Genomic DNA, 10973 nt, shown 5'->3' on the forward strand with positions numbered 1-10973 from the left:
TGGTGGACATCTTTCTCTGCCTGACAGCATATGTAGAAACAGTCCAGCTGAACAGACTTCTGTCTGTGTTGAGGGGACCAACAGATCATTTTTGCCATTTACTGGCTTGAAAGCTCAGCATTTCAATGTCTCACTGACTAGAAAGCTATTGGGCACAAAATCCTGAGAACAGAAGAACTGATCTTGGAAAGTGGTGTTTGTGCCTCCTCCTATTTTTCCACCTTTCTCTTCAGCAGGCAAAGAGTATGGGCAATGTTGAAAGGAGAGGTACAATAATGCTGATAATTTGTAAGCTGGCAGTGGGATGTAATCTATAAATCAAGCAACTGCCATTGAATTTTCTGAAAATCTCTGTAACAAGTACAATTCCAGATGAAGATTTGCCTTCCTCCTGTCACCTCAGAGAAAAATCAACTGGTAATAAACAGAAGTGGGCTTTAGTTCACAGAGGTGTTCCCTTCATTTCAGGTGGAACCACAAGAGCAAGAAAGGGGGAAAAAAGGAATACTGCTGCTTCAGTAGTCATAGTTACAATTTTCTGGTGTCAGCATCAGATAATGTCACATCTTTCAGGATCTGGAAATTTTTTAACTCTTACAAGAGTTTAAAGGTTACAGTTATTTTACCAAAAGCAGGACATGCAGGGGGCAGGAGGAAGGGGCTGTCATTCTGCCAGCACCTGGGTGGGAGGAGACTGCTTGTTCAGGTACTTGCAGGTGAGTTTCCTGTCAAAGGCACTCATTTTGCTCTAAAGGCCACTCAATTTTCAGGGCAATGATGTTCTTGGTGTGGATTTTTACATGTGATAGCCTGCATTGTGCCTCTGAGGCCCTGTCTTCCCTAGGAAAAAAAGAATTAGTCCTCTGGGCATATTTGCTCAGGGCTCCCCACCTTAGCTGAAGCATCCCCAGGGGAGTAACCTTCATGCTGGCCATAGGGTCTCCACAAAATCACAACTAGCACTATCAGTAATGGTATGTAAGCTGTGCATTGCCAAAAGGTCCTCATTACTAACCCTAATGCCAACCCCCAAAGCAGCAGAGATGCTGCAAACAATTCCTGGGCTGCTCTTGCAGAATTTTGAGCACCTCTAGCTGGTGTGAAAAGACCAGCAGATAGGTTTTCACTCCAACTGTCTTTGCAGGGGAATTGTGTTAGAAAGCAATTGTTCTCCCCAAACCTTGGGGAATAGTCTTTTTCCATTACAATCATTGTGAATGCACTGACCTAAATGCAGAGGTGCTTGCACAGTGAATGCACAAGCAGCTCTCCAGAATCTCCTTGTTTTTGAAAAAAGAAGCCACATTTTTAACCAGCATATCTGGGTACAGACCTTTAGGTCAGTCAAAGGATATATGACATACAAATGATGTTTCCTTTGATAGAAAAGTCCTGGTGAAACTAGGAGAGCCAGGAGAAGTTATTTTTAATTTATGCTTTTGGCCAAACACCAAATCTTATGAGCCAGACAGTTCCATATGAACGTTTGACATGCCATGTGATTACTCAAGCGCTTCAGCTGGGATGTGCTTCATCATTTTCCTGAGTTTGGCGTCATACAGGCAGTTACTACATCCCCTCCTGCCATGGAAAATATAAACTCTGTGCTGCCCAGATCAGGCTGGAGTCTCTCAAGTGTGGGATGGCACAGATCTGAATTCCCCTTTGCCTGAACTGTGAGTGAGCTGTAATCACAGGGGTTCTTCATGTGTCCTTAGTGTCCATTGTTTAGGGCAAAAAGCATGGGTTTGGTTATCTCTTACCATGTGAAACATCACATCTCCCCACTGTTATGATGCCATAATCGCTCATCACATCTGTCCCAGAAATTTTTGTATGTAGAAATTTAATCTTGATTTTTTTTCATTGATAGGCAGTTTTATGTCTGCAATATGAAGATTTTTTATAGAATGGGAATTCTTGAAAACACCCCATAACAGAAAGTGAAAAATAGAGATATAAAGAATATAGGAAAGCTTGGTGCTGTAAAATAAAACAGTTTTTGAGGTAATCATGCTCCCTGTAGTGAAATAAAAGCTACAGTTCTTTACCTCTGACAAGCTGAAAGACACATTTTTTTGGTACGATTCAATTTTCTCTTTTATCATTCTTCTTTCAAAAGGAGCCACACTAAAAAATAAAAGTTGCGCAGAAAAAAAAAAGACTTGGATATAAATAAAGATGAGGTACAACAGATCTGGGACACATTAACTTCCAAATGTATAAAATAAACAACCACAAAAACACCCAACTCAAAACATTTTATGTTAACATACCAATGAAAAAGGAAGTTCTAGACTATGATCTTTTTCAAGATGCTTCCTAAACCTTGCCTGGAGCTCAAATTGTGTACTTGCTTGGAATTTTTATATCCAGGTAACTAAGGGGGCTTCAAGGCACCTTTTAAAGTATGTCTTTTTAATGTTAATTCAGAAATAGAAGGCATTACGTTTCCAAGACAAGAAAAATTTTCTAAAGCGAGCAAAGTTTTACTGCTCTGAAAATGACTTATTAACCATCCTACAGGAATCAAAAATGGTAAGTAGGTGTAGCAAGAAATCCTGCTGCTTTTGTCTATTCACTTGAGATTATTTGGTATATAGCTGCAAAGCCATCTCATTAATCTAGGCTGGGTATGATGTACATGACAGTCAATTCTTTGAATAGGAGGTATGTGCAGCTATGTTGGTGGATCTCTGCCACCATCAGAAAGGCTATTTCTGTTTCTTGCTGCTATTTCCACTTCTTTCACTGAACATTCCCTGCAGCATTCACACACATGTTTCACACCTTCCAGACACACAGATATAGATGCAGAGAATGTACAGCCCACTAATTCATTGCCAATACCCAACCCATTCTGCCTGGAAAAGTCATTATCACATATGGAAGGCTCAACTAGACTAAGCAAGAGGTGATTTATTAGCTCCATATTTAAATTTAATCATCATAATCTAGGAAAGAAATCTCGTCATTCTTTTCAACAGGGTTTCCCTGGAATTCTCTGATAACAGTTTTAGCTTTGCAACATACCTGCCTGCAGGGAAACTCCTCTTGTCACTTCTGAAAGTACACAGACCAGCATCTTGAACTCTGGCATAATTTCTTTTGTCATCAATTATCCAGTAATTGTAACTATTTATTGCTGGGCACATTATTCCTGCACTGTCCGTGGATCTTATGAACAACATAGGGGTTTTTTTAGGCACCAGTGGTTCAGTTGACTGAAGTCAGATGAAGTTAATTTTATTGTTAAAAAGTATCCAGGATACTCCCTGGGCTTTTTCTGAAAGTTAGCGCAACAGCTAGAAAGACAGGTCAGCTGCTTAGTATTTCAGAAAATCTCAGAAATAAACTCTGCAGAGCTTTCTGCTAGTCTTCTTAGTTTTGAAAACAATGGAAACTTGAATGCCTGATGTTTTTGAGCAAATGGAGACAGGTCAGCTCAGTGAAACTTTTCCAAGTGTGTTAAATGCGGCCTTCAAAAACATTCAGGCAAAGTCGGGGTTGGAGACAGACCACAACGCCATTGTCAGTCTAGAGGGCTGGGGCTCACATCACATCGTGCAGGAGCATGTCCCCTCCACCAGTAAAAGAAGGAAAGACAGGGAAGGAGCCAAGCTCTCAGAGCTCTCAGACTCCACCTCTGATAAATTTCCTCTTGTCTCAGATGCATCTGTTACATTTTGATCACAACTTCTATCTTCTTCTGCCATATTTCTGTATTTTCCAGTAGCAACCAATAAGTATGAAAATGCTTCCTAGCCCTTACCTGGTGGAAAGGCAGGAAAAGCAGTGCCAGCCACTGTGACAGTGACTTTTTGTCCATGTTACTCCAAAGGTTGTTATCATCCAACCCCTCCACCAGCCTCGTTCTGCTTTAGCCCGTGCCCCTAACTGCGCCCACAAAGCTCTGGAGGGTCTCCAGGATGGCTTTCAACAATGCCCACATAGCTCAGCTGGGTTCAGTATTGCTCATCTACTACTCACTTTGACCTGAGTGTCCTCCTGACCTTTCTGGACTGTGACCCCAGCTTCATGTGTTGTCCCATGATGACTGCTTACGATCGATGGAGGCAGGTGAAGGAAGTCCAGAGACCAAAGGAAAGAAAACAGATGAAAAAGCCTTCTCTTTAATCTATTTCAGTAAAATTTTTAACTGCCAAATGCATCTTCTCTTTCCTGAAGTGATAATCCTGTCCTCCTTCCTGTATGACCTGGCTGTAACCCCAGGAGGAGGAAGTAATTTATTTCTAGCCCTGTTGTTTTAAATGTGTCTCAGCTTTTAGGCTGTCATCTGAGGCCACCTGAGATAATGTTTTTCACCTGCCTGCCTGCTCTGGTCTCCAGTCACTCAGCAAGAGGAGCCGGGGACGGGGCAGCCACAGCGGTGGCCCCGCACGAAGCGCTGACATGGGAGCAAAAGTGAAGCTTATTTGTTTCACACAATTTCCCCAGCGTCCGTGCTGACTGACTGACAGAGAGAGAGACAGACAGACAGACAGCCTCCCACCAGTCCCTATGGAGCACTGAGCAGCCCCGGCACCACGGGTGTGCAGCTGGGGGAGTGCCAGTGCTCTGCAGCTCCTACCTGTTGCCTTAGAAACAAACAGAGAGACATGGGCCTGTGTTCTTTCTTCCTTTCTTTTTCTTCTTTTTGCTACTCGGATAGCGCGCTGAGTGCCAAGTCTCAAGGTGGGAGGGAAGAACGAGGAAAAAAGAGGAAAGAAAGGAGAGAGAAGAGTGAGCATATAAAGTCCAGGAAACATTTTGAGACTAAGTATGAAAGCAGAACACAGGGGCAGCTACTGGGCTCATCTCTGCCTGCTGCCCTTGTGTGGCGTGTGGCAAGAGGTCACGCTGCCACACCGAGAGCAGTTGTAAGAACCAGCTGTGACATCTGGCTTCCATTGAGGAGTGTGAACACTGGAACCGGACAATGTTTGTTTTCTCTTGCTTGAGCACGAATCAAAGTTTTAATTAAAGAAATCTCAGAGATGTTTTCAACAAGACTGCCCAGGGTCAGTGTGCAGAGGGTGCTTTTTCAGGGATATGAGCTGGTTGTGGTCCAGCCCATTCCCTGAGGTGATGGGTGTATTTTGGGGTGAGGGAGACTTTCAGAGCCTAAAGCAACAGGGATCGATGTCACTCAGAAAGACCCTATCATTGTCTTTTTGTACATGGAGGCCCAGACTCCAAGGAATAACCATTGCCTCCTGTGTGTCTTCTCATTTTGCCAGCAGCTATTCCCATGGCTGAACAGCCTCACTGCCCTTCTCTTTGCAGAATCATTCGATCCTTCCTGTGGTTCTTCCTTCATTTAAAGCCACTCTTAGGACCCCCTCTCCCCATTACCAACAAAGACCACCAGAGCTATGCCCTCTGACACTACTGGCTGCAGCTCTGTTCCTGCTTGGTTACTACTGTAAGCTATTAGTTCTCCAGCTTTTGTATTAGGAAATAATATTTTTTTTCCAAATAATTGTTTTTCAGACTGTTAGTAACCCTTCAGGACAAGTTCTGAAATAGAACAACCCTATTCCCATTTCTGAGCAGTCAGTACAACCATAATAAAATATTTCAAACACATCAGATCTCTAGAAACCCCTTAAATTGCTTCCCAATCCCCATTAAAATTGTAGCAACAGTTCATCTCTCCAGGGCTACACTGGTTTGGAAAAACACCTGGCACACATCCTATTCCTTCAGTGCAAAGCACACCCTGTACAGCTGCAGTTTAGGCAACACATCTGAGAGTCACAGTCAATCTGTAGCAACAATGGAGAAACAGAAACCCAAAGTAGAGGAGGAGTAGGTTTGTGGGATCCCTTTCTACAAAGAATGATATTAAAGGGCATTAGTCTGTTGGATATAGTTGAGACTTCTAGAGTGGTTGCTGGCTCATAGCCACCCATGTGCCCTATAAATCTATTTTTTGTTTTTATGTGTAAATGATGTAATGCCCGCAAGCTTCCTCAGTCAGGGTTCATTATTTAATTTCTCAGGTGGCTGAAGTCATAGGCTTTGTGGCGTCTATGACCACCCACAACGTGCTCTCACTGCCCAGAAATGAACTTCCTCTTAGACCTTGGATTATAATTGGCATCTGCAGAATTAAAAGTCCACTGACCACTTCATGTCATGGGAACATTTTGGAAAGCATCTCTGGAATGATAAAACCATTTTGATGCCGAAATAATGTGTGTGCTTAAACTAAGGCCTTTTCTGATAGAAAGAAGACAAAGCCAAGTTTTGATATGATACCATGTTAAGATAAACCCTGTTTTCATATGCAAATATGTACTTGGAAAATAAAACTCACCAAGCAAGATAAAATCCTTGCTCCACCCAATCTAATATTCCACATTGTCAGAATTTTATCTCCCATTTTCTTTACTAAATGGGACTGCATCTTTACTAACGTCACTGGGTTCCTAAATAATCCCTTGCATGGTTATCACCAGTGGAGTAATGAGGATTTATCTGTCTCCTTTGCCTTACCTATTAGTGATAAACATATCTCATGCTTTCTTTTAATACTGCTAAACTCACATCTTTGGTGTTTTATCTAAATGTTTATAATTCCAAGAAGTTCACCATGCATGAAAAACAGTTTCCTGGGCACAGAGACTTCCCTGCACTAGTCCAGTTGGGCCTGAGAAATTAGTCTTCCCCATAATACTGCCTAGTGTCATTGTACCAAAACTCGTGGGTTTCTGATAATATTTGCAATCATACGCTTATTTGGAAAACTGAAATAATGTGCCTTATTAGCAGTTAAAATAAATTGAATGGACTGGTGTAGAGGTCAAATTATTACTGTATAAACACTGATCAGCATTCCCTAAACTGTGTAATTCCTTAATGTCTGAAAGGGTAATCTTCACAAATTACAGGTATTTTCATGAATACAGAATCAAGCATTTAAAAAAAAATAGATGGGTATGGTCCAAAGCACAGTGAAATCTATAAAAATCAACACCATCTCAAAGATATAACTTCTTCACTGCTAGAGTTAGGATTCTTACTGAGGAAAAATAATATAAACAACAACAGATAAAAGTATGTATTTATACATGAACACAAATATATTTGCAAATATATGTTTGCAGGCAAGTACATAAATTATGCTCATCTCTAAGAGGGGTCAGAAAGAAGATCTTGGGATCTGCAGGTCTATCAGCCTGAACTGAGTGCTAGGGAATCTCATGGAGCGGATCAGATTGAGTGCATTCCTGTGGCATGTGCAGGCCAGCCAGGGGATCAGGCCCAGCCAGTGTGGATTTGTAAAAGTCAGGTCCTGCTTGACCAGCCAGATCTCCTTCTATGACAAAATGACCCAGTTATCTAATGCAGGAAATGTTGGCTTGTATCATAAATCCTGTGGCCAGAAGGATCTGGGCCGTGACCATCCCCATGTTCCTCAGTTCTGGTGAGGCCACACCTTGAATCCTGTGTTCAGTTTTCAACACCTTGTTGCTAGAAAGACACTGAGGCACTGAAGTGAGCCCAGAGAAGGGCAATGAAGTTGGTGAAGGGTCTGGAGCACAGGCCCTATAAGGAGTGGCTGAAGGAGTACGGGGATGTTTAGCCTGGAGAAAAGGAGCCTTGGGAGACCTTATCACTCTCTACAACTGCCTGAAAGGAGGCTGTAGCCATGTGGGGGTCAACCTCTTCTCCCAGGTAATGAACAAGAAGTGGAAATGGCCTCAAGTTGCACCAGGGGATGTTTGTATTGGATATTAGAAGAAATTTCCCCATCAAAGGAGTCATCAAGCATCAGAACAGGCTGCCTGGGGAACTGGTGGGGTCACCATCCCAGGAGGATTTTAAAAAACGTGTAGATGTGGCACTGAGGGACATGATTTAGTGGTGGACTTGGCAGTGCTGGGTTAAGGGTTGTAGTCAATGATCTTATAGGTCTTTTACAATCTATACATTTCTATGATTATATGATTCATTCTTCAACAGCAGTAGAGTCATATAAGAGAATCTTCAGGTCGTGGTTATTTAAGTCTATACGCATCATAAATATTAAAAGAAGAAGAAACAAACTATTTTCTCACAGAAGAAAATCTGATTAAGTGAATTCTTAATTTACAAGGTTCTGAGTGACTAAAACACATTTTTTATCTTCTGCAAGAATTTCAATAAAAAACTATCACCATGAGAGAAATGGATGTTCATGCTGTGGACAATACAAGTGGCTCCTGCCATTACTCACAGTGAAAATGCTCAAAGAATGTTTTGGACAGAATGTTTCCAGCAAAGAGTCTCAAACCAACCTTTTATTTTTTCCTCTGTTGAATATAAAATAGAAATTAAAAGTAGCCATGAGAGGAAAAAAAAAATCAAAAACACCAAAACAAAACAAAAAAACCCCAAAAAACAACAAAACCTCATAAGGAAACTTTTTTGACCTCAGCAGCACATTTTCACTCAGGTAGAATTTTAGCTGTGGAAGAAGAGGAAAGAACAGAGGTTTATTTAACATGTGAAGCAGGTGAAATTATTTGCTCCCAAGTATTTCTTCATATATTTTTATTCAGTCTTTTCTACACTAGATATCTATTTTCCAGGACTTCCTCACTGTAAACCTGTTCCAAATATTACAAAAACCATGCCATTTCCACAGAGGGTATGAACAGGGGGACTTTAAAGAGAGACATGTGCTCTGCAGGAAGGGCAGGTACCTGAGGAGGTCATCCCTCTGCCCAGCCCCTGAGATTCGATGGCAACACTAGGCCAGCTGGAAAAATCACCTCACTTCAGAGACATACATCTGACATCCAGAAAGCTGCACCATGATGATAGCCTGGCTCAAACCCTCCCCTGCACACACACAAGGTCTGCTGCTTCCCAAGTCTTGAGATGTTCGCCCGGGCCCCAAGGGTTGCGTCGTGCAGGCCAAAAACTCGACACCCTGCATTCCCATGAGAAACTCACCAAGTCGGATGAACTGCGTCACAGCAGCCTGCAAAGCGGAGGCCTGGTTTAAAAATACTGCCTGGTGCAGATTTCCCAGGCCATATATAGTTCACACATCTCACGGTGGCAGGAAGGAGCTGCAAAGACACACAGAGACACAGAGAAGGAATAAAGCAATGAGAGACGCGACTGCCAGTGTGCAACAAAAACAGGTTAAAAATAGCCTGGGCTGCAACAGCTCCCTCCTATCCCAGGAGTGTGTGGGCCACTGGTCCTCCCTGGCTTCCCTGGCCTGTCTCTCAGCTGCCTATTTTCTGCCAGGAGGAAAGGGCAGGAAGGAAATTTTCAGTTCCTGTAGGCAGAAGAAGAGAAAATGACAGCCCTGTTTGTTTTGACACAGGGCAGGCTCCCCTGGGCTTGCACAGACACTTGGCCAGTGCTGTAAGATCCCCTCGTGGAGAGCACAGGTTTGGAATGCCTCTCTCACCTCCCCCAGCAGTAGCTGGCATAACCCCATGGGTGCCATGTTGCTGAGATGAGGTGCCAGCAGAAGAACACAGACTGCACTTTGATAAGGGCTTTGAAACAAGTCTTGTCTTCTCCCCCCCATCCTTCGCACATTGAGTCCTTTTATGGAGTCAAAGCTAAGCTGGCCAAGCCTACTCTGGTAAAATAAACAAAAAAGCAAAACCCCACTTGTTCTGTCCATCACCTATTCTCCCCCAAAGCCATTGCAAAGGGAAAGCCACCATGTGCCAAATGGCGCTATCTATCTGCAAGGATCTTCTCCAGCACCTTCTCCTAGCCCAGTCCCTTGAAAGGAAAGCAGGAATATGAAGGTGTGTGCCATCCAGGTCACGATGTGTGACCCTAGACTCCCAGAATCTCTGTGCTTGTTGAGATTTCCAGTAGACAGGTGAGCACTGCCTGGCCCGTGGCTTGCGTGGGAAGAAAGATATGTTGGTATGTCTCCAGAGGCCAGGCAATTCCTGTTGGGGCCATCTTTAACTGAAGAGCTAGAGTTTCTTTCTTTTGTTCCTGGTCATTTGCATCTTGCAGATCTGGCTGCCTCAGCTGTGAACAACTTCTGTCAACTCCTAGATGCTGACACGAGGCACTGAGAGGGGTCTAAGCCAGAAGTCCAGATTCCAAACATCCCTGAACTTTGGTGAAGTTCAAATCAGAGCACACATCTTTAGTGAGAAGAGGAAAGCTGTAACATGATCCTAGCCCTGGGCAATAGAGGTAACACTCCAGTGTGGTCTGAAGGTGACTTCCAGAACATGTGGTGTGGAGTAGAGCAGAGGAGAGGAGGAGAGGGAAAAGCAAGAAGGAATTTTTCATATGTTAAAAAAAAAAAAAAAAAAAAAAAAAAAGTTCTAGGGGGAACTGGATACCTGTTGTCTGTGGGAGGGTGAGGAAGGTTGCTGACAGAGTAAAGGGGGTTAAGAGAGGTGGATGAACTCTGAATGGAATAAGGAGTGATACCAAAGAGCTCTGTAGGCTGTCAGAGAGGTGTCTGTGAAAGAGCAGAAAGACCAAGAATGCCAGCATTCAGGGAGAAGCCCATCACAGTACATCTCCATATCTATGGGATCTTGAGACTGCAGATGTATTCAGGCTCATACATGTCTCTGCAGTGCTCTCTGCCTGCCTTTCATATGGATCAAAATCCTCCTAACACCTCACCTCTAGCTCTGTTTGCAGGGGAAGAATGCCTTCAGTGAGAAGGGCTGGGCTGGGCACTGCTTGAGCTTTTGTGGGGGGCTGTGAGCAGCATTGGCCTCTCTGCATGTTGCCAGCAGTATCCCCACCAGCATTTCCAGCAACTGGGGCAGTGTGGACCTTTCCTTCTGGAGCACAAGGAGCTTCATTCTGCTTCTGTTGCTCTCCATGGGCTTGTGCCTCAGTTTAGCACTTGGGCTTGCAAGAATCAAAGTGGGGCACTAACGACACCAAGGTGCAGAAGCAGAGATGCCTTTTTCAGTCCACGTTGAAATGTGGACTCTTTGATACTTGTCCCCAGAAAGGCTCCCTGGATGGCC

At 43.4% G+C, this 10973-nt stretch overlaps 1 long non-coding RNA gene across 2 annotated transcripts; it reads right to left on the reverse strand.

Annotated features, from left to right (window-relative positions):
• Positions 1-2050: 2050 nt before the first annotated feature.
• On the reverse strand, positions 2051-9035 carry LOC136287752 (uncharacterized). 2 transcript variants are annotated; one of them, XR_010720300.1, is made up of 4 exons: positions 8947-9035; positions 4592-4689; positions 3991-4057; positions 2051-2130 (listed from the first exon to the last, which is right to left on the reverse strand). It is a non-coding gene; the product is annotated as an uncharacterized lncRNA (long non-coding RNA). The 2 variants fall into 2 exon arrangements; XR_010720299.1 differs by having other exon boundaries at positions 3991-4060.
• Positions 9036-10973: the final 1938 nt, after the last annotated feature.

Source organism: Chamaea fasciata, unplaced genomic scaffold (genome assembly GCF_029207755.1).
Source record: "Chamaea fasciata isolate MVZ Bird 193981 ecotype frontalis unplaced genomic scaffold, bChaFas1.0.hap1 SCAF_3, whole genome shotgun sequence".
NCBI classification, from domain to species: domain Eukaryota; kingdom Metazoa; phylum Chordata; class Aves; order Passeriformes; family Sylviidae; genus Chamaea; species Chamaea fasciata.